At 44.3% G+C, this 23,503-nt stretch overlaps 57 non-coding genes across 57 annotated transcripts; 15 read left to right on the top strand and 42 right to left on the bottom strand.

Moving 5' to 3' along the window:
* Window positions 1–165: 165 nt before the first annotated feature.
* On the bottom strand, window positions 166–237 carry trnaq-cug (transfer RNA glutamine (anticodon CUG)). The gene has a single exon. It is a non-coding gene; the product is annotated as a tRNA-Gln (tRNA).
* A 116-nt stretch (window positions 238–353) lies between these two features.
* On the bottom strand, window positions 354–436 carry trnal-cag (transfer RNA leucine (anticodon CAG)). The gene has a single exon. It is a non-coding gene; the product is annotated as a tRNA-Leu (tRNA).
* Window positions 437–1,185: 749 nt separating this feature from the next.
* Window positions 1,186–1,257, bottom strand: trnaq-cug (transfer RNA glutamine (anticodon CUG)). The gene has a single exon. It is a non-coding gene; the product is annotated as a tRNA-Gln (tRNA).
* Window positions 1,258–1,373: 116 nt separating this feature from the next.
* trnal-cag (transfer RNA leucine (anticodon CAG)) lies at window positions 1,374–1,456 on the bottom strand. The gene has a single exon. It is a non-coding gene; the product is annotated as a tRNA-Leu (tRNA).
* Window positions 1,457–1,751: 295 nt separating this feature from the next.
* trnaq-uug (transfer RNA glutamine (anticodon UUG)) lies at window positions 1,752–1,823 on the top strand. The gene has a single exon. It is a non-coding gene; the product is annotated as a tRNA-Gln (tRNA).
* Window positions 1,824–2,215: 392 nt separating this feature from the next.
* trnaq-cug (transfer RNA glutamine (anticodon CUG)) lies at window positions 2,216–2,287 on the bottom strand. The gene has a single exon. It is a non-coding gene; the product is annotated as a tRNA-Gln (tRNA).
* Window positions 2,288–2,403: 116 nt separating this feature from the next.
* On the bottom strand, window positions 2,404–2,486 carry trnal-cag (transfer RNA leucine (anticodon CAG)). Its single transcript has one exon. It is a non-coding gene; the product is annotated as a tRNA-Leu (tRNA).
* Window positions 2,487–3,237: 751 nt separating this feature from the next.
* trnaq-cug (transfer RNA glutamine (anticodon CUG)) lies at window positions 3,238–3,309 on the bottom strand. The gene has a single exon. It is a non-coding gene; the product is annotated as a tRNA-Gln (tRNA).
* A 116-nt stretch (window positions 3,310–3,425) lies between these two features.
* On the bottom strand, window positions 3,426–3,508 carry trnal-cag (transfer RNA leucine (anticodon CAG)). The gene has a single exon. It is a non-coding gene; the product is annotated as a tRNA-Leu (tRNA).
* A 295-nt stretch (window positions 3,509–3,803) lies between these two features.
* Window positions 3,804–3,875, top strand: trnaq-uug (transfer RNA glutamine (anticodon UUG)). The gene has a single exon. It is a non-coding gene; the product is annotated as a tRNA-Gln (tRNA).
* Window positions 3,876–4,267: 392 nt separating this feature from the next.
* Window positions 4,268–4,339, bottom strand: trnaq-cug (transfer RNA glutamine (anticodon CUG)). The gene has a single exon. It is a non-coding gene; the product is annotated as a tRNA-Gln (tRNA).
* Window positions 4,340–4,455: 116 nt separating this feature from the next.
* Window positions 4,456–4,538, bottom strand: trnal-cag (transfer RNA leucine (anticodon CAG)). Its single transcript has one exon. It is a non-coding gene; the product is annotated as a tRNA-Leu (tRNA).
* A 296-nt stretch (window positions 4,539–4,834) lies between these two features.
* trnaq-uug (transfer RNA glutamine (anticodon UUG)) lies at window positions 4,835–4,906 on the top strand. Its single transcript has one exon. It is a non-coding gene; the product is annotated as a tRNA-Gln (tRNA).
* Window positions 4,907–5,298: 392 nt separating this feature from the next.
* Window positions 5,299–5,370, bottom strand: trnaq-cug (transfer RNA glutamine (anticodon CUG)). The gene has a single exon. It is a non-coding gene; the product is annotated as a tRNA-Gln (tRNA).
* A 116-nt stretch (window positions 5,371–5,486) lies between these two features.
* trnal-cag (transfer RNA leucine (anticodon CAG)) lies at window positions 5,487–5,569 on the bottom strand. The gene has a single exon. It is a non-coding gene; the product is annotated as a tRNA-Leu (tRNA).
* A 749-nt stretch (window positions 5,570–6,318) lies between these two features.
* Window positions 6,319–6,390, bottom strand: trnaq-cug (transfer RNA glutamine (anticodon CUG)). The gene has a single exon. It is a non-coding gene; the product is annotated as a tRNA-Gln (tRNA).
* Window positions 6,391–6,506: 116 nt separating this feature from the next.
* trnal-cag (transfer RNA leucine (anticodon CAG)) lies at window positions 6,507–6,589 on the bottom strand. Its single transcript has one exon. It is a non-coding gene; the product is annotated as a tRNA-Leu (tRNA).
* Window positions 6,590–6,884: 295 nt separating this feature from the next.
* trnaq-uug (transfer RNA glutamine (anticodon UUG)) lies at window positions 6,885–6,956 on the top strand. Its single transcript has one exon. It is a non-coding gene; the product is annotated as a tRNA-Gln (tRNA).
* Window positions 6,957–7,348: 392 nt separating this feature from the next.
* trnaq-cug (transfer RNA glutamine (anticodon CUG)) lies at window positions 7,349–7,420 on the bottom strand. The gene has a single exon. It is a non-coding gene; the product is annotated as a tRNA-Gln (tRNA).
* A 116-nt stretch (window positions 7,421–7,536) lies between these two features.
* Window positions 7,537–7,619, bottom strand: trnal-cag (transfer RNA leucine (anticodon CAG)). Its single transcript has one exon. It is a non-coding gene; the product is annotated as a tRNA-Leu (tRNA).
* A 296-nt stretch (window positions 7,620–7,915) lies between these two features.
* On the top strand, window positions 7,916–7,987 carry trnaq-uug (transfer RNA glutamine (anticodon UUG)). The gene has a single exon. It is a non-coding gene; the product is annotated as a tRNA-Gln (tRNA).
* A 392-nt stretch (window positions 7,988–8,379) lies between these two features.
* Window positions 8,380–8,451, bottom strand: trnaq-cug (transfer RNA glutamine (anticodon CUG)). The gene has a single exon. It is a non-coding gene; the product is annotated as a tRNA-Gln (tRNA).
* A 116-nt stretch (window positions 8,452–8,567) lies between these two features.
* On the bottom strand, window positions 8,568–8,650 carry trnal-cag (transfer RNA leucine (anticodon CAG)). The gene has a single exon. It is a non-coding gene; the product is annotated as a tRNA-Leu (tRNA).
* A 749-nt stretch (window positions 8,651–9,399) lies between these two features.
* trnaq-cug (transfer RNA glutamine (anticodon CUG)) lies at window positions 9,400–9,471 on the bottom strand. Its single transcript has one exon. It is a non-coding gene; the product is annotated as a tRNA-Gln (tRNA).
* Window positions 9,472–9,587: 116 nt separating this feature from the next.
* trnal-cag (transfer RNA leucine (anticodon CAG)) lies at window positions 9,588–9,670 on the bottom strand. The gene has a single exon. It is a non-coding gene; the product is annotated as a tRNA-Leu (tRNA).
* A 751-nt stretch (window positions 9,671–10,421) lies between these two features.
* On the bottom strand, window positions 10,422–10,493 carry trnaq-cug (transfer RNA glutamine (anticodon CUG)). Its single transcript has one exon. It is a non-coding gene; the product is annotated as a tRNA-Gln (tRNA).
* Window positions 10,494–10,609: 116 nt separating this feature from the next.
* trnal-cag (transfer RNA leucine (anticodon CAG)) lies at window positions 10,610–10,692 on the bottom strand. The gene has a single exon. It is a non-coding gene; the product is annotated as a tRNA-Leu (tRNA).
* Window positions 10,693–10,987: 295 nt separating this feature from the next.
* trnaq-uug (transfer RNA glutamine (anticodon UUG)) lies at window positions 10,988–11,059 on the top strand. The gene has a single exon. It is a non-coding gene; the product is annotated as a tRNA-Gln (tRNA).
* A 392-nt stretch (window positions 11,060–11,451) lies between these two features.
* Window positions 11,452–11,523, bottom strand: trnaq-cug (transfer RNA glutamine (anticodon CUG)). The gene has a single exon. It is a non-coding gene; the product is annotated as a tRNA-Gln (tRNA).
* Window positions 11,524–11,639: 116 nt separating this feature from the next.
* Window positions 11,640–11,722, bottom strand: trnal-cag (transfer RNA leucine (anticodon CAG)). Its single transcript has one exon. It is a non-coding gene; the product is annotated as a tRNA-Leu (tRNA).
* A 291-nt stretch (window positions 11,723–12,013) lies between these two features.
* On the top strand, window positions 12,014–12,085 carry trnaq-uug (transfer RNA glutamine (anticodon UUG)). Its single transcript has one exon. It is a non-coding gene; the product is annotated as a tRNA-Gln (tRNA).
* Window positions 12,086–12,477: 392 nt separating this feature from the next.
* Window positions 12,478–12,549, bottom strand: trnaq-cug (transfer RNA glutamine (anticodon CUG)). Its single transcript has one exon. It is a non-coding gene; the product is annotated as a tRNA-Gln (tRNA).
* A 116-nt stretch (window positions 12,550–12,665) lies between these two features.
* Window positions 12,666–12,748, bottom strand: trnal-cag (transfer RNA leucine (anticodon CAG)). The gene has a single exon. It is a non-coding gene; the product is annotated as a tRNA-Leu (tRNA).
* A 296-nt stretch (window positions 12,749–13,044) lies between these two features.
* trnaq-uug (transfer RNA glutamine (anticodon UUG)) lies at window positions 13,045–13,116 on the top strand. The gene has a single exon. It is a non-coding gene; the product is annotated as a tRNA-Gln (tRNA).
* Window positions 13,117–13,508: 392 nt separating this feature from the next.
* trnaq-cug (transfer RNA glutamine (anticodon CUG)) lies at window positions 13,509–13,580 on the bottom strand. Its single transcript has one exon. It is a non-coding gene; the product is annotated as a tRNA-Gln (tRNA).
* Window positions 13,581–13,695: 115 nt separating this feature from the next.
* trnal-cag (transfer RNA leucine (anticodon CAG)) lies at window positions 13,696–13,778 on the bottom strand. Its single transcript has one exon. It is a non-coding gene; the product is annotated as a tRNA-Leu (tRNA).
* Window positions 13,779–14,529: 751 nt separating this feature from the next.
* trnaq-cug (transfer RNA glutamine (anticodon CUG)) lies at window positions 14,530–14,601 on the bottom strand. The gene has a single exon. It is a non-coding gene; the product is annotated as a tRNA-Gln (tRNA).
* Window positions 14,602–14,717: 116 nt separating this feature from the next.
* trnal-cag (transfer RNA leucine (anticodon CAG)) lies at window positions 14,718–14,800 on the bottom strand. The gene has a single exon. It is a non-coding gene; the product is annotated as a tRNA-Leu (tRNA).
* Window positions 14,801–15,095: 295 nt separating this feature from the next.
* Window positions 15,096–15,167, top strand: trnaq-uug (transfer RNA glutamine (anticodon UUG)). The gene has a single exon. It is a non-coding gene; the product is annotated as a tRNA-Gln (tRNA).
* Window positions 15,168–15,550: 383 nt separating this feature from the next.
* Window positions 15,551–15,622, bottom strand: trnaq-cug (transfer RNA glutamine (anticodon CUG)). Its single transcript has one exon. It is a non-coding gene; the product is annotated as a tRNA-Gln (tRNA).
* Window positions 15,623–15,738: 116 nt separating this feature from the next.
* Window positions 15,739–15,821, bottom strand: trnal-cag (transfer RNA leucine (anticodon CAG)). Its single transcript has one exon. It is a non-coding gene; the product is annotated as a tRNA-Leu (tRNA).
* A 295-nt stretch (window positions 15,822–16,116) lies between these two features.
* Window positions 16,117–16,188, top strand: trnaq-uug (transfer RNA glutamine (anticodon UUG)). The gene has a single exon. It is a non-coding gene; the product is annotated as a tRNA-Gln (tRNA).
* Window positions 16,189–16,580: 392 nt separating this feature from the next.
* trnaq-cug (transfer RNA glutamine (anticodon CUG)) lies at window positions 16,581–16,652 on the bottom strand. The gene has a single exon. It is a non-coding gene; the product is annotated as a tRNA-Gln (tRNA).
* Window positions 16,653–16,768: 116 nt separating this feature from the next.
* Window positions 16,769–16,851, bottom strand: trnal-cag (transfer RNA leucine (anticodon CAG)). The gene has a single exon. It is a non-coding gene; the product is annotated as a tRNA-Leu (tRNA).
* Window positions 16,852–17,146: 295 nt separating this feature from the next.
* On the top strand, window positions 17,147–17,218 carry trnaq-uug (transfer RNA glutamine (anticodon UUG)). The gene has a single exon. It is a non-coding gene; the product is annotated as a tRNA-Gln (tRNA).
* Window positions 17,219–17,610: 392 nt separating this feature from the next.
* trnaq-cug (transfer RNA glutamine (anticodon CUG)) lies at window positions 17,611–17,682 on the bottom strand. The gene has a single exon. It is a non-coding gene; the product is annotated as a tRNA-Gln (tRNA).
* Window positions 17,683–17,798: 116 nt separating this feature from the next.
* Window positions 17,799–17,881, bottom strand: trnal-cag (transfer RNA leucine (anticodon CAG)). The gene has a single exon. It is a non-coding gene; the product is annotated as a tRNA-Leu (tRNA).
* Window positions 17,882–18,177: 296 nt separating this feature from the next.
* On the top strand, window positions 18,178–18,249 carry trnaq-uug (transfer RNA glutamine (anticodon UUG)). The gene has a single exon. It is a non-coding gene; the product is annotated as a tRNA-Gln (tRNA).
* Window positions 18,250–18,641: 392 nt separating this feature from the next.
* trnaq-cug (transfer RNA glutamine (anticodon CUG)) lies at window positions 18,642–18,713 on the bottom strand. Its single transcript has one exon. It is a non-coding gene; the product is annotated as a tRNA-Gln (tRNA).
* Window positions 18,714–18,828: 115 nt separating this feature from the next.
* Window positions 18,829–18,911, bottom strand: trnal-cag (transfer RNA leucine (anticodon CAG)). The gene has a single exon. It is a non-coding gene; the product is annotated as a tRNA-Leu (tRNA).
* A 296-nt stretch (window positions 18,912–19,207) lies between these two features.
* Window positions 19,208–19,279, top strand: trnaq-uug (transfer RNA glutamine (anticodon UUG)). Its single transcript has one exon. It is a non-coding gene; the product is annotated as a tRNA-Gln (tRNA).
* Window positions 19,280–19,671: 392 nt separating this feature from the next.
* Window positions 19,672–19,743, bottom strand: trnaq-cug (transfer RNA glutamine (anticodon CUG)). The gene has a single exon. It is a non-coding gene; the product is annotated as a tRNA-Gln (tRNA).
* A 115-nt stretch (window positions 19,744–19,858) lies between these two features.
* Window positions 19,859–19,941, bottom strand: trnal-cag (transfer RNA leucine (anticodon CAG)). Its single transcript has one exon. It is a non-coding gene; the product is annotated as a tRNA-Leu (tRNA).
* Window positions 19,942–20,236: 295 nt separating this feature from the next.
* Window positions 20,237–20,308, top strand: trnaq-uug (transfer RNA glutamine (anticodon UUG)). Its single transcript has one exon. It is a non-coding gene; the product is annotated as a tRNA-Gln (tRNA).
* A 392-nt stretch (window positions 20,309–20,700) lies between these two features.
* trnaq-cug (transfer RNA glutamine (anticodon CUG)) lies at window positions 20,701–20,772 on the bottom strand. Its single transcript has one exon. It is a non-coding gene; the product is annotated as a tRNA-Gln (tRNA).
* A 116-nt stretch (window positions 20,773–20,888) lies between these two features.
* trnal-cag (transfer RNA leucine (anticodon CAG)) lies at window positions 20,889–20,971 on the bottom strand. The gene has a single exon. It is a non-coding gene; the product is annotated as a tRNA-Leu (tRNA).
* A 296-nt stretch (window positions 20,972–21,267) lies between these two features.
* trnaq-uug (transfer RNA glutamine (anticodon UUG)) lies at window positions 21,268–21,339 on the top strand. The gene has a single exon. It is a non-coding gene; the product is annotated as a tRNA-Gln (tRNA).
* Window positions 21,340–23,503: the final 2,164 nt, after the last annotated feature.

Here is a 23,503-nt window from a genome sequence, read left to right as displayed (position 1 = left end):
GCAATCTAAGTGTAACAACTCTCGTACGGCCTGTGCTAACAGAAGGTAAGGAGATCATATGGCACCCTTTAGGAGGATTGGATGACTTCCCCTCAAGGTCTCCCTGGTCTCCCTGGACCATCATGACCCCTGTAACAGACTTTCAACCTGGAATGCCTCAAAACCAGGTCCCACCGAGATTTGAACTCGGATCGCTGGATTCAGAGTCCAGAGTGCTAACCATTACACCATGGAACCAATGTAAAGCAACCTGAAATAGCAGTGAAACAATTTTTTGCGTGTTGCAGTTAAAGGGCAGATAACCGGATTAAGAGGGCATAAAGAAAATACAGTTGCAAGGAAAAGCTTAAGTGTGTCAGAAGTGGGATTCGAACCCACGCCTCCAGAGGAGACTGCGACCTGAACGCAGCGCCTTAGACCGCTCGGCCATCCTGACTGCATCACCTATGCTTGTCCTAGCTTACGAGGTCAAATTTAGTATAGGAATCTATTCTAAGAAACAACTGTATGTTTACACTTGAGGGTTGGCTCATGGTGATTGAGACTCTTTATATCTGTTTTAATATTGGGCCAACAAACCTGAATGCTGAGGGGCTGTGAAAGCTACATGATCAAAGGACTTGTGAGAGATTGGCATCTTGGTCTGCTAGCCAACCATCAACTGGCAACTTTCCAGTACTTTTGTCCTGCAATGAAAAAAAAATAAAACACTTGACGTAATGATTCCACTGGTTCCGTGGCTTAATGGTTAGCACTCTGGACTTTGAATCCAGTGATCTGACTTCAAGTCTTGGTGGAACCTAGTGATGAGGTACAGGGCAGTGTGGAGATTCACTGAAAATGTTCTTGTTTCAGTGGTGATTGCCAGGTAGCTACTTTTTTTTTCCCATACCCTAAATCAATTATTTCAAAAGGCCTTGTGTTGGACTTTGCTTTGGAATGTGTTTTTGCAGCTTAACAACTGTCCTGTAAGCAATTTCAACGAGAGTAATGTCCTTTTAATGAAGAGTGCTACAAACTGTTTATGCGGCAATCTAAGTGTAACAACTCTCGTACGGCCTGTGCTAACAGAAGGTAAGGAGATCATATGGCACCCTTTAGGAGGATTGGATGACTTCCCCTCAAGGTCTCCCTGGACCATCATGGCCCCTGTAACAGACTTTCAACCTGGAATGCCTCAAAACCAGGTCCCACCGAGATTTGAATTCGGATCGCTGGATTCAGAGTCCAGAGTGCTAACCATTACACCATGGAACCAATGTAAAGCAACCTGAAATAGCAGTGAAACAATTTTTTGCGTGTTGCAGTTAAAGGGCAGATAAACGGATAAAGAGGGCATACAGAAAATACAGTTGCAAGGAAAAGCACAAGTGTGTCAGAAGTGGGATTCGAACCCACGCCTCCAGAGGAGACTGCGACCTGAACGCAGCGCCTTAGACCGCTCGGCCATCCTGACTGCATCACCTATGCTTGTCCTAGCTTACGAGGTCAAATTTAGTATAGGAATCTATTCTAAGAAACAACTGTATGTTTACACTTGAGGGTTGGCTCATGGTGATTGAGACTCTTTATATCTGTTTCAATATTGGGCCAACAAACCTGAATGCTGAGGGGCTGTGAAAGCTACATGATCAAAGGACTTGTGAGAGATTGGCATCTTGGTCTGCTAGCCAACCATCAACTGGCAACTTTCCAGTACTTTTGTCCTGCAATGAAAAAAAAAAAAAAACACTTGACATAATGATTCCACTGGTTCCATGGTGTAATGGCTAGGACTCTGGACTTTGAATCCAGTGATCCGAGTTCAAGTCTCGGTGGAACCTAGTGATGTGGTATAGGGCAGTGTGGAGATTCACTGAAAATGTTCTTGTTTCAGTGGTGATTGCCATGTAGCTACTTTTTTTTCCCCATACCCTAGATCAATTATTTCGAAAGGCCTTGTGTTGGACTTTGCTTTGGAATGTGTTTTTGCAGCTTAACAACTGTCCTGTAAGCAATTTCAACGAGAGTAATGTCCTTTTAATGAAGAGTGCTACAAACTGTTTATGCGGCAATCTAAGTGTAACAACTCTCGTACGGCCTGTGCTAACAGAAGGTAAGGAGATCATATGGCACCCTTTAGGAGGATTGGATGACTTCCCCTCAAGGTCTCCCTGGTCTCCCTGGACCATCATGGCCCCTGTAACAGACTTTCAACCTGGAATGCCTCAAAACCAGGTGCCACCGAGATTTGAACTCGGATCGCTGGATTCAGAGTCCAGAGTGCTAACCATTACACCATGGAACCAATGTAAAGCAACCTGAAATAGCAGTGAAACAATTTTTTGCGTGTTGCAGTTAAAGGGCAGATAACCGGATAAAGAGGGCATAAAGAAAATACAGTTGCAAGGAAAAGCACAAGTGTGTCAGAAGTGGAATTCGAACCCACGCCTCCAGAGGAGACTGCGACCTGAACGCAGCGCCTTAGACCGCTCGGCCATCCTGACTGCATCACCTATGCTTGTCCTAGCTTACGAGGTCAAATTTAGTATAGGAATCTATTCTAAGAAACAACTGTATGTTTACACTTGAGGGTTGGCTCATGGTGATTGAGACTCTTTATATCTGTTTCAATATTGGGCCAACAAACCTGAATGCTGAGGGGCTGTGAAAGCTACATGATCAAAGGACTTGTGAGAGATTGGCATCTTGGTCTGCTAGCCAACCATCAACTGGCAACTTTCCAGTACTTTTGTCCTGCAATGAAAAAATAAAATAAAACACTTGACGTAATGATTCCACTGGTTCCATGGTGTAATGGCTAGCACTCTGGACTTTGAATCCAGTGATCTGACTTCAAGTCTTGGTGGAACCTAGTGATGAGGTACAGGGCAGTGTGGAGATTCACTGAAAATGTTCTTGTTTCAGTGGTGATTGCCAGGTAGCTACTTTTTTTTTCCCATACCCTAAATCAATTATTTCAAAAGGCCTTGTGTTGGACTTTGCTTTGGAATGTGTTTTTGCAGCTTAACAACTGTCCTGTAAGCAATTTCAACGAGAGTAATGTCCTTTTAATGAAGAGTGCTACAAACTGTTTATGCGGCAATCTAAGTGTAACAACTCTCGTACGGCCTGTGCTAACAGAAGGTAAGGAGATCATATGGCACCCTTTAGGAGGATTGGATGACTTCCCCTCAAGGTCTCCCTGGACCATCATGGCCCCTGTAACAGACTTTCAACCTGGAATGCCTCAAAACCAGGTCCCACCGAGATTTGAATTCGGATCGCTGGATTCAGAGTCCAGAGTGCTAACCATTACACCATGGAACCAATGTAAAGCAACCTGAAATAGCAGTGAAACAATTTTTTGCGTGTTGCAGTTAAAGGGCAGATAAACGGATAAAGAGGGCATACAGAAAATACAGTTGCAAGGAAAAGCACAAGTGTGTCAGAAGTGGGATTCGAACCCACGCCTCCAGAGGAGACTGCGACCTGAACGCAGCGCCTTAGACCGCTCGGCCATCCTGACTGCATCACCTATGCTTGTCCTAGCTTACGAGGTCAAATTTAGTATAGGAATCTATTCTAAGAAACAACTGTATGTTTACACTTGAGGGTTGGCTCATGGTGATTGAGACTCTTTATATCTGTTTCAATATTGGGCCAACAAACCTGAATGCTGAGGGGCTGTGAAAGCTACATGATCAAAGGACTTGTGAGAGATTGGCATCTTGGTCTGCTAGCCAACCATCAACTGGCAACTTTCCAGTACTTTTGTCCTGCAATGAAAAAAAAAAAAAAACACTTGACATAATGATTCCACTGGTTCCATGGTGTAATGGCTAGGACTCTGGACTTTGAATCCAGTGATCCGAGTTCAAGTCTCGGTGGAACCTAGTGATGTGGTATAGGGCAGTGTGGAGATTCACTGAAAATGTTCTTGTTTCAGTGGTGATTGCCATGTAGCTACTTTTTTTTCCCCATACCCTAGATCAATTATTTCGAAAGGCCTTGTGTTGGACTTTGCTTTGGAATGTGTTTTTGCAGCTTAACAACTGTCCTGTAAGCAATTTCAACGAGAGTAATGTCCTTTTAATGAAGAGTGCTACAAACTGTTTATGCGGCAATCTAAGTGTAACAACTCTCGTACGGCCTGTGCTAACAGAAGGTAAGGAGATCATATGGCACCCTTTAGGAGGATTGGATGACTTCCCCTCAAGGTCTCCCTGGTCTCCCTGGACCATCATGGCCCCTGTAACAGACTTTCAACCTGGAATGCCTCAAAACCAGGTCCCACCGAGATTTGAACTCGGATCGCTGGATTCAGAGTCCAGAGTGCTAACCATTACACCATGGAACCAATGTAAAGCAACCTGAAATAGCAGTGAAACAATTTTTTGCGTGTTGCAGTTAAAGGGCAGATAACCGGATAAAGAGGGCATAAAGAAAATACAGTTGCAAGGAAAAGCACAAGTGTGTCAGAAGTGGAATTCGAACCCACGCCTCCAGAGGAGACTGCGACCTGAACGCAGCGCCTTAGACCGCTCGGCCATCCTGACTGCATCACCTATGCTTGTCCTAGCTTACGAGGTCAAATTTAGTATAGGAATCTATTCTAAGAAACAACTGTATGTTTACACTTGAGGGTTGGCTCATGGTGATTGAGACTCTTTATATCTGTTTCAATATTGGGCCAACAAACCTGAATGCTGAGGGGCTGTGAAAGCTACATGATCAAAGGACTTGTGAGAGATTGGCATCTTGGTCTGCTAGCCAACCATCAACTGGCAACTTTCCAGTACTTTTGTCCTGCAATGAAAAAATAAAATAAAACACTTGACGTAATGATTCCACTGGTTCCATGGTGTAATGGCTAGCACTCTGGACTTTGAATCCAGTGATCCGAGTTCAAGTCTCGGTGGAACCTAGTGATGTGGTATAGAGCAGTGTGGAGATTCACTGAAAATGTTCTTGTTTCAGTGGTGATTGCCATGTAGCTTCTTTTTTTTTCCCATACCCTAAATCAATTATTTCGAAAGGCCTTGTGTTGGACTTTGCTTTGGAATGTGTTTTTGCAGCTTAACAACTGTCCTGTAAGCAATTTCAACGAGAGTAATGTCCTTTTAATGAAGAGTGCTACAAACTGTTTATGCGGCAATCTAAGTGTAACAACTCTCGTACGGCCTGTGCTAACAGAAGGTAAGGAGATCATATGGCACCCTTTAGGAGGATTGGATGACTTCCCCTCAAGGTCTCCCTGGTCTCCCTGGACCATCATGACCCCTGTAACAGACTTTCAAACTGGAATGCCTCAAAACCAGGTCCCACCGAGATTTGAACTCGGATCGCTGGATTCAGAGTCCAGAGTGCTAACCATTACACCATGGAACCAATGTAAAGCAACCTGAAATAGCAGTGAAACAATTTTTTGCGTGTTGCAGTTAAAGGGCAGATAACCGGATTAAGAGGGCATAAAGAAAATACAGTTGCAAGGAAAAGCTTAAGTGTGTCAGAAGTGGGATTCGAACCCACGCCTCCAGAGGAGACTGCGACCTGAACGCAGCGCCTTAGACCGCTCGGCCATCCTGACTGCATCACCTATGCTTGTCCTAGCTTACGAGGTCAAATTTAGTATAGGAATCTATTCTAAGAAACAACTGTATGTTTACACTTGAGGGTTGGCTCATGGTGATTGAGACTCTTTATATCTGTTTTAATATTGGGCCAACAAACCTGAATGCTGAGGGGCTGTGAAAGCTACATGATCAAAGGACTTGTGAGAGATTGGCATCTTGGTCTGCTAGCCAACCATCAACTGGCAACTTTCCAGTACTTTTGTCCTGCAATGAAAAAAAAATAAAACACTTGACGTAATGATTCCACTGGTTCCGTGGCTTAATGGTTAGCACTCTGGACTTTGAATCCAGTGATCTGACTTCAAGTCTTGGTGGAACCTAGTGATGAGGTACAGGGCAGTGTGGAGATTCACTGAAAATGTTCTTGTTTCAGTGGTGATTGCCAGGTAGCTACTTTTTTTTTCCCATACCCTAAATCAATTATTTCAAAAGGCCTTGTGTTGGACTTTGCTTTGGAATGTGTTTTTGCAGCTTAACAACTGTCCTGTAAGCAATTTCAACGAGAGTAATGTCCTTTTAATGAAGAGTGCTACAAACTGTTTATGCGGCAATCTAAGTGTAACAACTCTCGTACGGCCTGTGCTAACAGAAGGTAAGGAGATCATATGGCACCCTTTAGGAGGATTGGATGACTTCCCCTCAAGGTCTCCCTGGACCATCATGGCCCCTGTAACAGACTTTCAACCTGGAATGCCTCAAAACCAGGTCCCACCGAGATTTGAATTCGGATCGCTGGATTCAGAGTCCAGAGTGCTAACCATTACACCATGGAACCAATGTAAAGCAACCTGAAATAGCAGTGAAACAATTTTTTGCGTGTTGCAGTTAAAGGGCAGATAAACGGATAAAGAGGGCATACAGAAAATACAGTTGCAAGGAAAAGCACAAGTGTGTCAGAAGTGGGATTCGAACCCACGCCTCCAGAGGAGACTGCGACCTGAACGCAGCGCCTTAGACCGCTCGGCCATCCTGACTGCATCACCTATGCTTGTCCTAGCTTACGAGGTCAAATTTAGTATAGGAATCTATTCTAAGAAACAACTGTATGTTTACACTTGAGGGTTGGCTCATGGTGATTGAGACTCTTTATATCTGTTTCAATATTGGGCCAACAAACCTGAATGCTGAGGGGCTGTGAAAGCTACATGATCAAAGGACTTGTGAGAGATTGGCATCTTGGTCTGCTAGCCAACCATCAACTGGCAACTTTCCAGTACTTTTGTCCTGCAATGAAAAAAAAAAAAAAACACTTGACATAATGATTCCACTGGTTCCATGGTGTAATGGCTAGGACTCTGGACTTTGAATCCAGTGATCCGAGTTCAAGTCTCGGTGGAACCTAGTGATGTGGTATAGGGCAGTGTGGAGATTCACTGAAAATGTTCTTGTTTCAGTGGTGATTGCCATGTAGCTACTTTTTTTTCCCCATACCCTAGATCAATTATTTCGAAAGGCCTTGTGTTGGACTTTGCTTTGGAATGTGTTTTTGCAGCTTAACAACTGTCCTGTAAGCAATTTCAACGAGAGTAATGTCCTTTTAATGAAGAGTGCTACAAACTGTTTATGCGGCAATCTAAGTGTAACAACTCTCGTACGGCCTGTGCTAACAGAAGGTAAGGAGATCATATGGCACCCTTTAGGAGGATTGGATGACTTCCCCTCAAGGTCTCCCTGGTCTCCCTGGACCATCATGGCCCCTGTAACAGACTTTCAACCTGGAATGCCTCAAAACCAGGTCCCACCGAGATTTGAACTCGGATCGCTGGATTCAGAGTCCAGAGTGCTAACCATTACACCATGGAACCAATGTAAAGCAACCTGAAATAGCAGTGAAACAATTTTTTGCGTGTTGCAGTTAAAGGGCAGATAACCGGATAAAGAGGGCATAAAGAAAATACAGTTGCAAGGAAAAGCACAAGTGTGTCAGAAGTGGAATTCGAACCCACGCCTCCAGAGGAGACTGCGACCTGAACGCAGCGCCTTAGACCGCTCGGCCATCCTGACTGCATCACCTATGCTTGTCCTAGCTTACGAGGTCAAATTTAGTATAGGAATCTATTCTAAGAAACAACTGTATGTTTACACTTGAGGGTTGGCTCATGGTGATTGAGACTCTTTATATCTGTTTCAATATTGGGCCAACAAACCTGAATGCTGAGGGGCTGTGAAAGCTACATGATCAAAGGACTTGTGAGAGATTGGCATCTTGGTCTGCTAGCCAACCATCAACTGGCAACTTTCCAGTACTTTTGTCCTGCAATGAAAAAATAAAATAAAACACTTGACGTAATGATTCCACTGGTTCCATGGTGTAATGGCTAGCACTCTGGACTTTGAATCCAGTGATCCGAGTTCAAGTCTCGGTGGAACCTAGTGATGTGGTATAGAGCAGTGTGGAGATTCACTGAAAATGTTCTTGTTTCAGTGGTGATTGCCATGTAGCTTCTTTTTTTTTCCCATACCCTAAATCAATTATTTCGAAAGGCCTTGTGTTGGACTTTGCTTTGGAATGTGTTTTTGCAGCTTAACAACTGTCCTGTAAGCAATTTCAACGAGAGTAATGTCCTTTTAATGAAGAGTGCTACAAACTGTTTATGCGGCAATCTAAGTGTAACAACTCTCGTACGGCCTGTGCTAACAGAAGGTAAGGAGATCATATGGCACCCTTTAGGAGGATTGGATGACTTCCCCTCAAGGTCTCCCTGGTCTCCCTGGACCATCATGACCCCTGTAACAGACTTTCAAACTGGAATGCCTCAAAACCAGGTCCCACCGAGATTTGAACTCGGATCGCTGGATTCAGAGTCCAGAGTGCTAACCATTACACCATGGAACCAATGTAAAGCAACCTGAAATAGCAGTGAAACAATTTTTTGCGTGTTGCAGTTAAAGGGCAGATAACCGGATTAAGAGGGCATAAAGAAAATACAGTTGCAAGGAAAAGCTTAAGTGTGTCAGAAGTGGGATTCGAACCCACGCCTCCAGAGGAGACTGCGACCTGAACGCAGCGCCTTAGACCGCTCGGCCATCCTGACTGCATCACCTATGCTTGTCCTAGCTTACGAGGTCAAATTTAGTATAGGAATCTATTCTAAGAAACAACTGTATGTTTACACTTGAGGGTTGGCTCATGGTGATTGAGACTCTTTATATCTGTTTTAATATTGGGCCAACAAACCTGAATGCTGAGGGGCTGTGAAAGCTACATGATCAAAGGACTTGTGAGAGATTGGCATCTTGGTCTGCTAGCCAACCATCAACTGGCAACTTTCCAGTACTTTTGTCCTGCAATGAAAAAAAAATAAAACACTTGACGTAATGATTCCACTGGTTCCGTGGCTTAATGGTTAGCACTCTGGACTTTGAATCCAGTGATCTGACTTCAAGTCTTGGTGGAACCTAGTGATGAGGTACAGGGCAGTGTGGAGATTCACTGAAAATGTTCTTGTTTCAGTGGTGATTGCCAGGTAGCTACTTTTTTTTTCCCATACCCTAAATCAATTATTTCAAAAGGCCTTGTGTTGGACTTTGCTTTGGAATGTGTTTTTGCAGCTTAACAACTGTCCTGTAAGCAATTTCAACGAGAGTAATGTCCTTTTAATGAAGAGTGCTACAAACTGTTTATGCGGCAATCTAAGTGTAACAACTCTCGTACGGCCTGTGCTAACAGAAGGTAAGGAGATCATATGGCACCCTTTAGGAGGATTGGATGACTTCCCCTCAAGGTCTCCCTGGACCATCATGGCCCCTGTAACAGACTTTCAACCTGGAATGCCTCAAAACCAGGTCCCACCGAGATTTGAATTCGGATCGCTGGATTCAGAGTCCAGAGTGCTAACCATTACACCATGGAACCAATGTAAAGCAACCTGAAATAGCAGTGAAACAATTTTTTGCGTGTTGCAGTTAAAGGGCAGATAAACGGATAAAGAGGGCATACAGAAAATACAGTTGCAAGGAAAAGCACAAGTGTGTCAGAAGTGGGATTCGAACCCACGCCTCCAGAGGAGACTGCGACCTGAACGCAGCGCCTTAGACCGCTCGGCCATCCTGACTGCATCACCTATGCTTGTCCTAGCTTACGAGGTCAAATTTAGTATAGGAATCTATTCTAAGAAACAACTGTATGTTTACACTTGAGGGTTGGCTCATGGTGATTGAGACTCTTTATATCTGTTTCAACATTGGGCCAACAAACCTGAATGCTGAGGGGCTGTGAAAGCTACATGATCAAAGGACTTGTGAGAGATTGGCATCTTGGTCTGCTAGCCAACCATCAACTGGCAACTTTCCAGTACTTTTGTCCTGCAATGAAAAAAATAAATAAAACACTTGACGTAATGAATCCACTGGTTCCGTGGTGTAATGGTTAGCACTCTGGACTTTGAATCCAGTGATCTGACTTCAAGTCTTGGTGGAACCTAGTGATGAGGTACAGGGCAGTGTGGAGATTCACTGAAAATGTTCTTGTTTCAGTGGTGATTGCCAGGTAGCTACTTTTTTTTTCCCATACCCTAAATCAATTATTTCAAAAGGCCTTGTGTTGGACTTTGCTTTGGAATGTGTTTTTGCAGCTTAACAACTGTCCTGTAAGCAATTTCAACGAGAGTAATGTCCTTTTAATGAAGAGTGCTACAAACTGTTTATGCGGCAATCTAAGTGTAACAACTCTCGTACGGCCTGTGCTAACAGAAGGTAAGGAGATCATATGGCACCCTTTAGGAGGATTGGATGACTTCCCCTCAAGGTCTCCCTGGACCATCATGGCCCCTGTAACAGACTTTCAACCTGGAATGCCTCAAAACCAGGTCCCACCGAGATTTGAATTCGGATCGCTGGATTCAGAGTCCAGAGTGCTAACCATTACACCATGGAACCAATGTAAAGCAACCTGAAATAGCAGTGAAACAATTTTTTGCGTGTTGCAGTTAAAGGGCAGATAAACGGATAAAGAGGGCATACAGAAAATACAGTTGCAAGGAAAAGCACAAGTGTGTCAGAAGTGGGATTTGAACCCACGCCTCCAGAGGAGACTGCGACCTGAACGCAGCGCCTTAGACCGCTCGGCCATCCTGACTGCATCACCTATGCTTGTCCTAGCTTACGAGGTCAAATTTAGTATAGGAATCTATTCTAAGAAACAACTGTATGTTTACACTTGAGGGTTGGCTCATGGTGATTGAGACTCTTTATATCTGTTTCAATATTGGGCCAACAAACCTGAATGCTGAGGGGCTGTGAAAGCTACATGATCAAAGGACTTGTGAGAGATTGGCATCTTGGTCTGCTAGCCAACCATCAACTGGCAACTTTCCAGTACTTTTGTCCTGCAATGAAAAAAAAAAAAAAACACTTGACATAATGATTCCACTGGTTCCATGGTGTAATGGCTAGGACTCTGGACTTTGAATCCAGTGATCCGAGTTCAAGTCTCGGTGGAACCTAGTGATGTGGTATAGGGCAGTGTGGAGATTCACTGAAAATGTTCTTGTTTCAGTGGTGATTGCCATGTAGCTACTTTTTTTTTCCCATACCCTAGATCAATTATTTCGAAAGGCCTTGTGTTGGACTTTGCTTTGGAATGTGTTTTTGCAGCTTAACAACTGTCCTGTAAGCAATTTCAACGAGAGTAATGTCCTTTTAATGAAGAGTGCTACAAACTGTTTATGCGGCAATCTAAGTGTAACAACTCTCGTACGGCCTGTGCTAACAGAAGGTAAGGAGATCATATGGCACCCTTTAGGAGGATTGGATGACTTCCCCTCAAGGTCTCCCTGGTCTCCCTGGACCATCATGGCCCCTGTAACAGACTTTCAACCTGGAATGCCTCAAAACCAGGTCCCACCGAGATTTGAACTCGGATCGCTGGATTCAGAGTCCAGAGTGCTAACCATTACACCATGGAACCAATGTAAAGCAACCTGAAATAGCAGTGAAACAATTTTTTGCGTGTTGCAGTTAAAGGGCAGATAAACGGATAAAGAGGGCATACAGAAAATACAGTTGCAAGGAAAAGCACAAGTGTGTCAGAAGTGGGATTCGAACCCACGCCTCCAGAGGAGACTGCGACCTGAACGCAGCGCCTTAGACCGCTCGGCCATCCTGACTGCATCACCTATGCTTGTCCTAGCTTACGAGGTCAAATTTAGTATAGGAATCTATTCTAAGAAACAACTGTATGTTTACACTTGAGGGTTGGCTCATGGTGATTGAGACTCTTTATATCTGTTTCAATATTGGGCCAACAAACCTGAATGCTGAGGGGCTGTGAAAGCTACATGATCAAAGGACTTGTGAGAGATTGGCATCTTGGTCTGCTAGCCAACCATCAACTGGCAACTTTCCAGTACTTTTGTCCTGCAATGAAAAAAAAAAACACTTGACATAATGATTCCACTGGTTCCATGGTGTAATGGCTAGGACTCTGGACTTTGAATCCAGTGATCCGAGTTCAAGTCTCGGTGGAACCTAGTGATGTGGTATAGGGCAGTGTGGAGATTCACTGAAAATGTTCTTGTTTCAGTGGTGATTGCCATGTAGCTACTTTTTTTTTCCCATACCCTAGATCAATTATTTCGAAAGGCCTTGTGTTGGACTTTGCTTTGGAATGTGTTTTTGCAGCTTAACAACTGTCCTGTAAGCAATTTCAACGAGAGTAATGTCCTTTTAATGAAGAGTGCTACAAACTGTTTATGCGGCAATCTAAGTGTAACAACTCTCGTACGGCCTGTGCTAACAGAAGGTAAGGAGATCATATGGCACCCTTTAGGAGGATTGGATGACTTCCCCTCAAGGTCTCCCTGGTCTCCCTGGACCATCATGGCCCCTGTAACAGACTTTCAACCTGGAATGCCTCAAAACCAGGTCCCACCGAGATTTGAACTCGGATCGCTGGATTCAGAGTCCAGAGTGCTAACCATTACACCATGGAACCAATGTAAAGCAACCTGAAATAGCAGTGAAACAATTTTTTGCGTGTTGCAGTTAAAGGGCAGATAACCGGATAAAGAGGGCATAAAGAAAATACAGTTGCAAGGAAAAGCACAAGTGTGTCAGAAGTGGAATTCGAACCCACGCCTCCAGAGGAGACTGCGACCTGAACGCAGCGCCTTAGACCGCTCGGCCATCCTGACTGCATCACCTATGCTTGTCCTAGCTTACGAGGTCAAATTTAGTATAGGAATCTATTCTAAGAAACAACTGTATGTTTACACTTGAGGGTTGGCTCATGGTGATTGAGACTCTTTATATCTGTTTCAATATTGGGCCAACAAACCTGAATGCTGAGGGGCTGTGAAAGCTACATGATCAAAGGACTTGTGAGAGATTGGCATCTTGGTCTGCTAGCCAACCATCAACTGGCAACTTTCCAGTACTTTTGTCCTGCAATGAAAAAATAAAATAAAACACTTGACGTAAGGATTCCACTGGTTCCATGGTGTAATGGCTAACACTCTGGACTTTGAATCCAGTGATCCGAGTTCAAGTCTCGGTGGAACCTAGTGATGTGGTATAGAGCAGTGTGGAGATTCACTGAAAATGTTCTTGTTTCAGTGGTGATTGCCATGTAGCTTCTTTTTTTTTCCCATACCCTAAATCAATTATTTCGAAAGGCCTTGTGTTGGACTTTGCTTTGGAATGTGTTTTTGCAGCTTAACAACTGTCCTGTAAGCAATTTCAACGAGAGTAATGTCCTTTTAATGAAGAGTGCTACAAACTGTTTATGCGGCAATCTAAGTGTAACAACTCTCGTACGGCCTGTGCTAACAGAAGGTAAGGAGATCATATGGCACCCTTTAGGAGGATTGGATGACTTCCCCTCAAGGTCTCCCTGGTCTCCCTGGACCATCATGGCCCCTGTAACAGACTTTCAACCTGGAATGCCTCAAAACCAAGTCCCACTGAGATTTGAACTCAGATCGCTGGATTCAGAGTCCAGAGTGCTAACCATTACACCATGGAACCAATGTAAAGCAACCTGAAATAGCAGTGAAACAATTTTTTGCGTGTTGCAGTTAAAGGCCAGATAAACGGATAAAGAGGGCATAAAGAAAATACAGTTGCAAGGAAAGCACAAGTGTGTCAGAAGTGGGATTCAAACCCACGCCTCCAGAGGAGACTGCGACCTGAACGCAGCGCCTTAGACCGCTCGGCCATCCTGACTGCATCACCTATGCTTGTCCTAGCTTACGAGGTCAAATTTAGTATAGGAATCTATTCTAAGAAACAACTGTATGTTTACACTTGAGGGTTGGCTCATGGTGATTGAGACTCTTTATATCTGTTTCAATATTGGGCCAACAAACCTGAATGCTGAGGGGCTGTGGAAGCTACATGATCAAAGGACTTGTGAGAGATTGGCATCTTGGTCTGCTAGCCAACCATCAACTGGCAACTTTCCAGTACTTTTGTCCTGCAATGAAAAAAATAAATAAAACACTTGACGTAATGAATCCACTGGTTCCGTGGTGTAATGGTTAGCACTCTGGACTTTGAATCCAGTGATCTGACTTCAAGTCTTGGTGGAACCTAGTGATGAGGTACAGGGCAGTGTGGAGATTCACTGAAAATGTTCTTGTTTCAGTGGTGATTGCCAGGTAGCTACTTTTTTTTTCCCATACCCTAAATCAATTATTTCAAAAGGCCTTGTGTTGGACTTTGCTTTGGAATGTGTTTTTGCAGCTTAACAACTGTCCTGTAAGCAATTTCAACGAGAGTAATGTCCTTTTAATGAAGAGTGCTACAAACTGTTTATGCGGCAATCTAAGTGTAACAACTCTCGTACGGCCTGTGCTAACAGAAGGTAAGGAGATCATATGGCACCCTTTAGGAGGATTGGATGACTTCCCCTCAAGGTCTCCCTGGACCATCATGGCCCCTGTAACAGACTTTCAACCTGGAATGCCTCAAAACCAGGTCCCACCGAGATTTGAATTCGGATCGCTGGATTCAGAGTCCAGAGTGCTAACCATTACACCATGGAACCAATGTAAAGCAACCTGAAATAGCAGTGAAACAATTTTTTGCGTGTTGCAGTTAAAGGGCAGATAAACGGATAAAGAGGGCATACAGAAAATACAGTTGCAAGGAAAAGCACAAGTGTGTCAGAAGTGGGATTTGAACCCACGCCTCCAGAGGAGACTGCGACCTGAACGCAGCGCCTTAGACCGCTCGGCCATCCTGACTGCATCACCTATGCTTGTCCTAGCTTACGAGGTCAAATTTAGTATAGGAATCTATTCTAAGAAACAACTGTATGTTTACACTTGAGGGTTGGCTCATGGTGATTGAGACTCTTTATATCTGTTTCAATATTGGGCGAACAAACCTGAATGCTGAGGGGCTGTGAAAGCTACATGATCAAAGGACTTGTGAGAGATTGGCATCTTGGTCTGCTAGCCAACCATCAACTGGCAACTTTCCAGTACTTTTGTCCTGCAATGAAAAAAAAAAAAAAACACTTGACATAATGATTCCACTGGTTCCATGGTGTAATGGCTAGCACTCTGGACTTTGAATCCAGTGATCCGAGTTCAAGTCTCGGTGGAACCTAGTGATGTGGTATAGGGCAGTGTGGAGATTCACTGAAAATGTTCTTGTTTCAGTGGTGATTGCCATGTAGCTACTTTTTTTTTCCCATACCCTAGATCAATTATTTCGAAAGGCCTTGTGTTGGACTTTGCTTTGGAATGTGTTTTTGCAGCTTAACAACTGTCCTGTAAGCAATTTCAACGAGAGTAATGTCCTTTTAATGAAGAGTGCTACAAACTGTTTATGCGGCAATCTAAGTGTAACAACTCTCGTACGGCCTGTGCTAACAGAAGGTAAGGAGATCATATGGCACCCTTTAGGAGGATTGGATGACTTCCCCTCAAGGTCTCCCTGGACCATCATGGCCCCTGTAACAGACTTTCAACCTGGAATGCCTCAAAACCAGGTCCCACCGAGATTTGAATTCGGATCGCTGGATTCAGAGTCCAGAGTGCTAACCATTACACCATGGAACCAATGTAAAGCAACCTGAAATAGCAGTGAAACAATTTTTTGCGTGTTGCAGTTAAAGGGCAGATAAACGGATAAAGAGGGCATACAGAAAATACAGTTGCAAGGAAAAGCACAAGTGTGTCAGAAGTGGGATTCGAACCCACGCCTCCAGAGGAGACTGCGACCTGAACGCAGCGCCTTAGACCGCTCGGCCATCCTGACTGCATCACCTATGCTTGTCCTAGCTTACGAGGTCAAATTTAGTATAGGAATCTATTCTAAGAAACAACTGTATGTTTACACTTGAGGGTTGGCTCATGGTGATTGAGACTCTTTATATCTGTTTCAATATTGGGCCAACAAACCTGAATGCTGAGGGGCTGTGAAAGCTACATGATCAAAGGACTTGTGAGAGATTGGCATCTTGGTCTGCTAGCCAACCATCAACTGGCAACTTTCCAGTACTTTTGTCCTGCAATGAAAAAAAAAAAAAAACACTTGACATAATGATTCCACTGGTTCCATGGTGTAATGGCTAGGACTCTGGACTTTGAATCCAGTGATCCGAGTTCAAGTCTCGGTGGAACCTAGTGATGTGGTATAGGGCAGTGTGGAGATTCACTGAAAATGTTCTTGTTTCAGTGGTGATTGCCATGTAGCTACTTTTTTTTTCCCATACCCTAGATCAATTATTTCGAAAGGCCTTGTGTTGGACTTTGCTTTGGAATGTGTTTTTGCAGCTTAACAACTGTCCTGTAAGCAATTTCAACGAGAGTAATGTCCTTTTAATGAAGAGTGCTACAAACTGTTTATGCGGCAATCTAAGTGTAACAACTCTCGTACGGCCTGTGCTAACAGAAGGTAAGGAGATCATATGGCACCCTTTAGGAGGATTGGATGACTTCCCCTCAAGGTCTCCCTGGTCTCCCTGGACCATCATGGCCCCTGTAACAGACTTTCAACCTGGAATGCCTCAAAACCAGGTCCCACCGAGATTTGAACTCGGATCGCTGGATTCAGAGTCCAGAGTGCTAACCATTACACCATGGAACCAATGTAAAGCAACCTGAAATAGCAGTGAAACAATTTTTTGCGTGTTGCAGTTAAAGGGCAGATAAACGGATAAAGAGGGCATACAGAAAATACAGTTGCAAGGAAAAGCACAAGTGTGTCAGAAGTGGGATTCGAACCCACGCCTCCAGAGGAGACTGCGACCTGAACGCAGCGCCTTAGACCGCTCGGCCATCCTGACTGCATCACCTATGCTTGTCCTAGCTTACGAGGTCAAATTTAGTATAGGAATCTATTCTAAGAAACAACTGTATGTTTACACTTGAGGGTTGGCTCATGGTGATTGAGACTCTTTATATCTGTTTCAATATTGGGCCAACAAACCTGAATGCTGAGGGGCTGTGAAAGCTACATGATCAAAGGACTTGTGAGAGATTGGCATCTTGGTCTGCTAGCCAACCATCAACTGGCAACTTTCCAGTACTTTTGTCCTGCAATGAAAAAAAAAAAAAAACACTTGACATAATGATTCCACTGGTTCCATGGTGTAATGGCTAGGACTCTGGACTTTGAATCCAGTGATCCGAGTTCAAGTCTCGGTGGAACCTAGTGATGTGGTATAGGGCAGTGTGGAGATTCACTGAAAATGTTCTTGTTTCAGTGGTGATTGCCATGTAGCTACTTTTTTTTTCCCATACCCTAGATCAATTATTTCGAAAGGCCTTGTGTTGGACTTTGCTTTGGAATGTGTTTTTGCAGCTTAACAACTGTCCTGTAAGCAATTTCAACGAGAGTAATGTCCTTTTAATGAAGAGTGCTACAAACTGTTTATGCGGCAATCTAAGTGTAACAACTCTCGTACGGCCTGTGCTAACAGAAGGTAAGGAGATCATATGGCACCCTTTAGGAGGATTGGATGACTTCCCCTCAAGGTCTCCCTGGTCTCCCTGGACCATCATGGCCCCTGTAACAGACTTTCAACCTGGAATGCCTCAAAACCAGGTCCCACCGAGATTTGAACTCGGATCGCTGGATTCAGAGTCCAGAGTGCTAACCATTACACCATGGAACCAATGTAAAGCAACCTGAAATAGCAGTGAAACAATTTTTTGCGTGTTGCAGTTAAAGGGCAGATAACCGGATAAAGAGGGCATGAAGAAAATACAGTTGCAAGGAAAAGCACAAGTGTGTCAGAAGTGGAATTCGAACCCACGCCTCCAGAGGAGACTGCGACCTGAACGCAGCGCCTTAGACCGCTCGGCCATCCTGACTGCATCACCTATGCTTGTCCTAGCTTACGAGGTCAAATTTAGTATAGGAATCTATTCTAAGAAACAACTGTATGTTTACACTTGAGGGTTGGCTCATGGTGATTGAGACTCTTTATATCTGTTTCAATATTGGGCCAACAAACCTGAATGCTGAGGGGCTGTGAAAGCTACATGATCAAAGGACTTGTGAGAGATTGGCATCTTGGTCTGCTAGCCAACCATCAACTGGCAACTTTCCAGTACTTTTGTCCTGCAATGAAAAAATAAAATAAAACACTTGACGTAAGGATTCCACTGGTTCCATGGTGTAATGGCTAGCACTCTGGACTTTGAATCCAGTGATCCGAGTTCAAGTCTCGGTGGAACCTAGTGATGTGGTATAGAGCAGTGTGGAGATTCACTGAAAATGTTCTTGTTTCAGTGGTGATTGCCATGTAGCTTCTTTTTTTTTCCCATACCCTAAATCAATTATTTCGAAAGGCCTTGTGTTGGACTTTGCTTTGGAATGTGTTTTTGCAGCTTAACAACTGTCCTGTAAGCAATTTCAACGAGAGTAATGTCCTTTTAATGAAGAGTGCTACAAACTGTTTATGCGGCAATCTAAGTGTAACAACTCTCGTACGGCCTGTGCTAACAGAAGGTAAGGAGATCATATGGCACCCTTTAGGAGGATTGGATGACTTCCCCTCAAGGTCTCCCTGGTCTCCCTGGACCATCATGGCCCCTGTAACAGACTTTCAACCTGGAATGCCTCAAAACCAAGTCCCACTGAGATTTGAACTCAGATCGCTGGATTCAGAGTCCAGAGTGCTAACCATTACACCATGGAACCAATGTAAAGCAACCTGAAATAGCAGTGAAACAATTTTTTGCGTGTTGCAGTTAAAGGCCAGATAAACGGATAAAGAGGGCATAAAGAAAATACAGTTGCAAGGAAAGCACAAGTGTGTCAGAAGTGGGATTCAAACCCACGCCTCCAGAGGAGACTGCGACCTGAACGCAGCGCCTTAGACCGCTCGGCCATCCTGACTGCATCACCTATGCTTGTCCTAGCTTACGAGGTCAAATTTAGTATAGGAATCTATTCTAAGAAACAACTGTATGTTTACACTTGAGGGTTGGCTCATGGTGATTGAGACTCTTTATATCTGTTTCAATATTGGGCCAACAAACCTGAATGCTGAGGGGCTGTGAAAGCTACATGATCAAAGGACTTGTGAGAGATTGGCATCTTGGTCTGCTAGCCAACCATCAACTGGCAACTTTCCAGTACTTTTGTCCTGCAATGAAAAAATAAAATAAAACACTTGACGTAAGGATTCCACTGGTTCCATGGTGTAATGGCTAGCACTCTGGACTTTGAATCCAGTGATCCGAGTTCAAGTCTCGGTGGAACCTAGTGATGTGGTATAGAGCAGTGTGGAGATTCACTGAAAATGTTCTTGTTTCAGTGGTGATTGCCATGTAGCTTCTTTTTTTTTCCCATACCCTAAATCAATTATTTCGAAAGGCCTTGTGTTGGACTTTGCTTTGGAATGTGTTTTTGCAGCTTAACAACTGTCCTGTAAGCAATTTCAACGAGAGTAATGTCCTTTTAATGAAGAGTGCTACAAACTGTTTATGCGGCAATCTAAGTGTAACAACTCTCGTACGGCCTGTGCTAACAGAAGGTAAGGAGATCATATGGCACCCTTTAGGAGGATTGGATGACTTCCCCTCAAGGTCTCCCTGGTCTCCCTGGACCATCATGGCCCCTGTAACAGACTTTCAACCTGGAATGCCTCAAAACCAAGTCCCACTGAGATTTGAACTCAGATCGCTGGATTCAGAGTCCAGAGTGCTAACCATTACACCATGGAACCAATGTAAAGCAACCTGAAATAGCAGTGAAACAATTTTTTGCGTGTTGCAGTTAAAGGCCAGATAAACGGATAAAGAGGGCATAAAGAAAATACAGTTGCAAGGAAAGCACAAGTGTGTCAGAAGTGGGATTCAAACCCACGCCTCCAGAGGAGACTGCGACCTGAACGCAGCGCCTTAGACCGCTCGGCCATCCTGACTGCATCACCTATGCTTGTCCTAGCTTACGAGGTCAAATTTAGTATAGGAATCTATTCTAAGAAACAACTGTATGTTTACACTTGAGGGTTGGCTCATGGTGATTGAGACTCTTTATATCTGTTTCAATATTGGGCCAACAAACCTGAATGCTGAGGGGCTGTGAAAGCTACATGATCAAAGGACTTGTGAGAGATTGGCATCTTGGTCTGCTAGCCAACCATCAACTGGCAACTTTCCAGTACTTTTGTCCTGCAATGAAAAAAAAAAAAAAACACTTGACATAATGATTCCACTGGTTCCATGGTGTAATGGCTAGGACTCTGGACTTTGAATCCAGTGATCCGAGTTCAAGTCTCGGTGGAACCTAGTGATGTGGTATAGGGCAGTGTGGAGATTCACTGAAAATGTTCTTGTTTCAGTGGTGATTGCCATGTAGCTACTTTTTTTTTCCCATACCCTAGATCAATTATTTCGAAAGGCCTTGTGTTGGACTTTGCTTTGGAATGTGTTTTTGCAGCTTAACAACTGTCCTGTAAGCAATTTCAACGAGAGTAATGTCCTTTTAATGAAGAGTGCTACAAACTGTTTATGCGGCAATCTAAGTGTAACAACTCTCGTACGGCCTGTGCTAACAGAAGGTAAGGAGATCATATGGCACCCTTTAGGAGGATTGGATGACTTCCCCTCAAGGTCTCCCTGGTCTCCCTGGACCATCATGGCCCCTGTAACAGACTTTCAACCTGGAATGCCTCAAAACCAGGTCCCACCGAGATTTGAACTCGGATCGCTGGATTCAGAGTCCAGAGTGCTAACCATTACACCATGGAACCAATGTAAAGCAACCTGAAATAGCAGTGAAACAATTTTTTGCGTGTTGCAGTTAAAGGGCAGATAACCGGATAAAGAGGGCATGAAGAAAATACAGTTGCAAGGAAAAGCACAAGTGTGTCAGAAGTGGAATTCGAACCCACGCCTCCAGAGGAGACTGCGACCTGAACGCAGCGCCTTAGACCGCTCGGCCATCCTGACTGCATCACCTATGCTTGTCCTAGCTTACGAGGTCAAATTTAGTATAGGAATCTATTCTAAGAAACAACTGTATGTTTACACTTGAGGGTTGGCTCATGGTGATTGAGACTCTTTATATCTGTTTCAATATTGGGCCAACAAACCTGAATGCTGAGGGGCTGTGGAAGCTACATGATCAAAGGACTTGTGAGAGATTGGCATCTTGGTCTGCTAGCCAACCATCAACTGGCAACTTTCCAGTACTTTTGTCCTGCAATGAAAAAATAAAATAAAACACTTGACGTAATGATTCCACTGGTTCCGTGGCGTAATGGTTAGCACTCTGGACTTTGAATCCAGTGATCTGAGTTCAAGTCTTGGTGGAACCTAGTGATGTGGTATAGGGCAGTGTAGAGATTCACTGAAAACATTCTTGTTTCAGTGGTGATTGCCATGTAGCTTCTTTTTTTTCCCATACCCTAAATCAATTATTTCAAAAGGCCTTGTGTTGGACTTTGCTTTGGAATGTGTTTTTGCAGCTTAACAACTGTCCTGTAAGCAATTTCAACGAGAGTAATGTCCTTTTAATGAAGAGTGCTACAAACTGTTTATGCGGCAATCTAAGTGTAACAGCTCTCGTACGGCCTGTGCTAACAGAAGGTAAGGAGATCATGTGGCACCCTTTAGGAGGATTGGATGACTTTCCCTCAAGGTCTCCCTGGTCTCCCTGGACCATCATGGCCCCTGTAACAGACTTTGAACCTGGAATGCCTCAAAACCAGGTCTCAAAAACAGCAACCTGAAATAGCAGTGAAACAATTTCTTGCGTGTTGCAGTCAAAGGGCAGATAACTGCCCGCCAAACATTGGGGTGGATGACGCCGTCATCTACCTGCTGCAGAGATCCTGGACTCACCTGGAGAACACCGGCAGCACTGTGAGGGTCATGTTCTTTGACTTCTCCAGTGCCTTTAACATCATCCAGCCTGCACTGCTCAGGGGGGGTGGGAGTGGACTGTCACCTGGCTGCATGGACAACGGACTACCTCACCAACAGACCACAGTACATGAGGCTTCAGGACTGTGAGTCTGACATGGTGGTCTGCAGTACAGGGGCCCCGCAGGGGACAGTTCTCTCCCCTTTTCTCTTCACCCTGTACACCTCGGACTTCTGTTACAACTCTGGGAGCTGCCACCTGCAGAAGTTCTCCGATGACACAGCCATCGTGGGGTGTGTGTCTAAGGGGAGCGAACAGGAGTACAGGCAGGTCATCATGGACTTTGTCGACTGGAGTGAGCTCAACCACCTTCAGCTCAACGCCAGCAAGACAAAGGAGATGGTGATTGACTTCTTCTATCAGCATCATAGTCAAACAGAATAGCAGGCTGTTACTTGTCAACATCAAAGAAATAACCAACATTCTGAAGTATGTGTGTCCACATTAAACTCTTTATGTTCACTAGTTAGTCTGTAACTTAAAGGAGGAGTCAGTAAACGTTCAAACTGGCCCCTCCTCCTGGGCTCATCTCCCCCAGAAGCCCCGCCCCCTGCAGGATGTAGTGTGTACGTTTACTGCTTGTACACTGCAAGCTAACGCACGGTAGCACAAGCTAACCGCCGGTGTTTGTCACCTTCCTGTCCAACAGGAAGTAGACTAACTCCACGTCCACGGGTAAAAGACAACAGAAGGTTCAGCCTCGTTTTAAGACGAGCTTTATCTACTTGGTGTTTCTCCTCACTCTGATTATATTTTCTCTTCTTTGTTGATATGATGTCCATCATATTCACCGATTTGAATCTCGTCCAATCACTGAATTGTATCCACTCCTAAACTCACTTGCTGCGCTATCATTGGCTGGAGGAAACACACCAGCTCCGCCCACAAACGCCCCTGTCCATATCATCATGAGTCTAGCTGCACAGGTCGTCTCTTCTCATATTTATAAAGCATTAGTTTGTGTATTTATGTGCAATAATTCAGCGCACATCACCTCCTCCTGAGCCGTGACGCGGCGCCCTAATGTCAGCTGACACTGATGAATGAAGCGAGCACACTTTTAAACCCTCCTCTGCAGACTTAATGACCTTGTTGACGCTCTCCTGCATTCAAAGGCTCCAAACAATCGTTCCCAATCCCCCGGCTCAACCCGAAGAAAACTAAGAAAACAACCGTCTCATTTACATGCAGCAAGAAAATGACCCCAAACTGACAAAAATCACTGTCAGCCGTGCAGATAGACTTTGATGATGGCGGCACACTCCATTCATCACGGCGTGATGGGAGCGTTGGATGCTGCCTCTTGTGCACCGTGAAGCCCATGAAGATTAGTCTAATGCCTGTTTATCACTGCAAACCGTGTCTGGATTCAAAAGCCCCCATCTGAGAGCAAATCCATCATCGCATGAAAGGCTGCTCCACCTCTGCACACTATCTCTCTCTCTCTCTCTCTCTCTCTGGTTAGCATTCTCCACTGTATCCCACCTACTGACACAGCTATTGATTACAGTCAGGGACCTTAATGACCCTGCTCAATGAGCAACCTCCACAAATGC

Source organism: Labrus bergylta, chromosome 23 (genome assembly GCF_963930695.1).
Source record: "Labrus bergylta chromosome 23, fLabBer1.1, whole genome shotgun sequence".
NCBI classification, from domain to species: Eukaryota; Metazoa; Chordata; class Actinopteri; order Labriformes; family Labridae; genus Labrus; species Labrus bergylta.
This window is presented reverse-complemented; position numbering and strand designations above follow the sequence as displayed.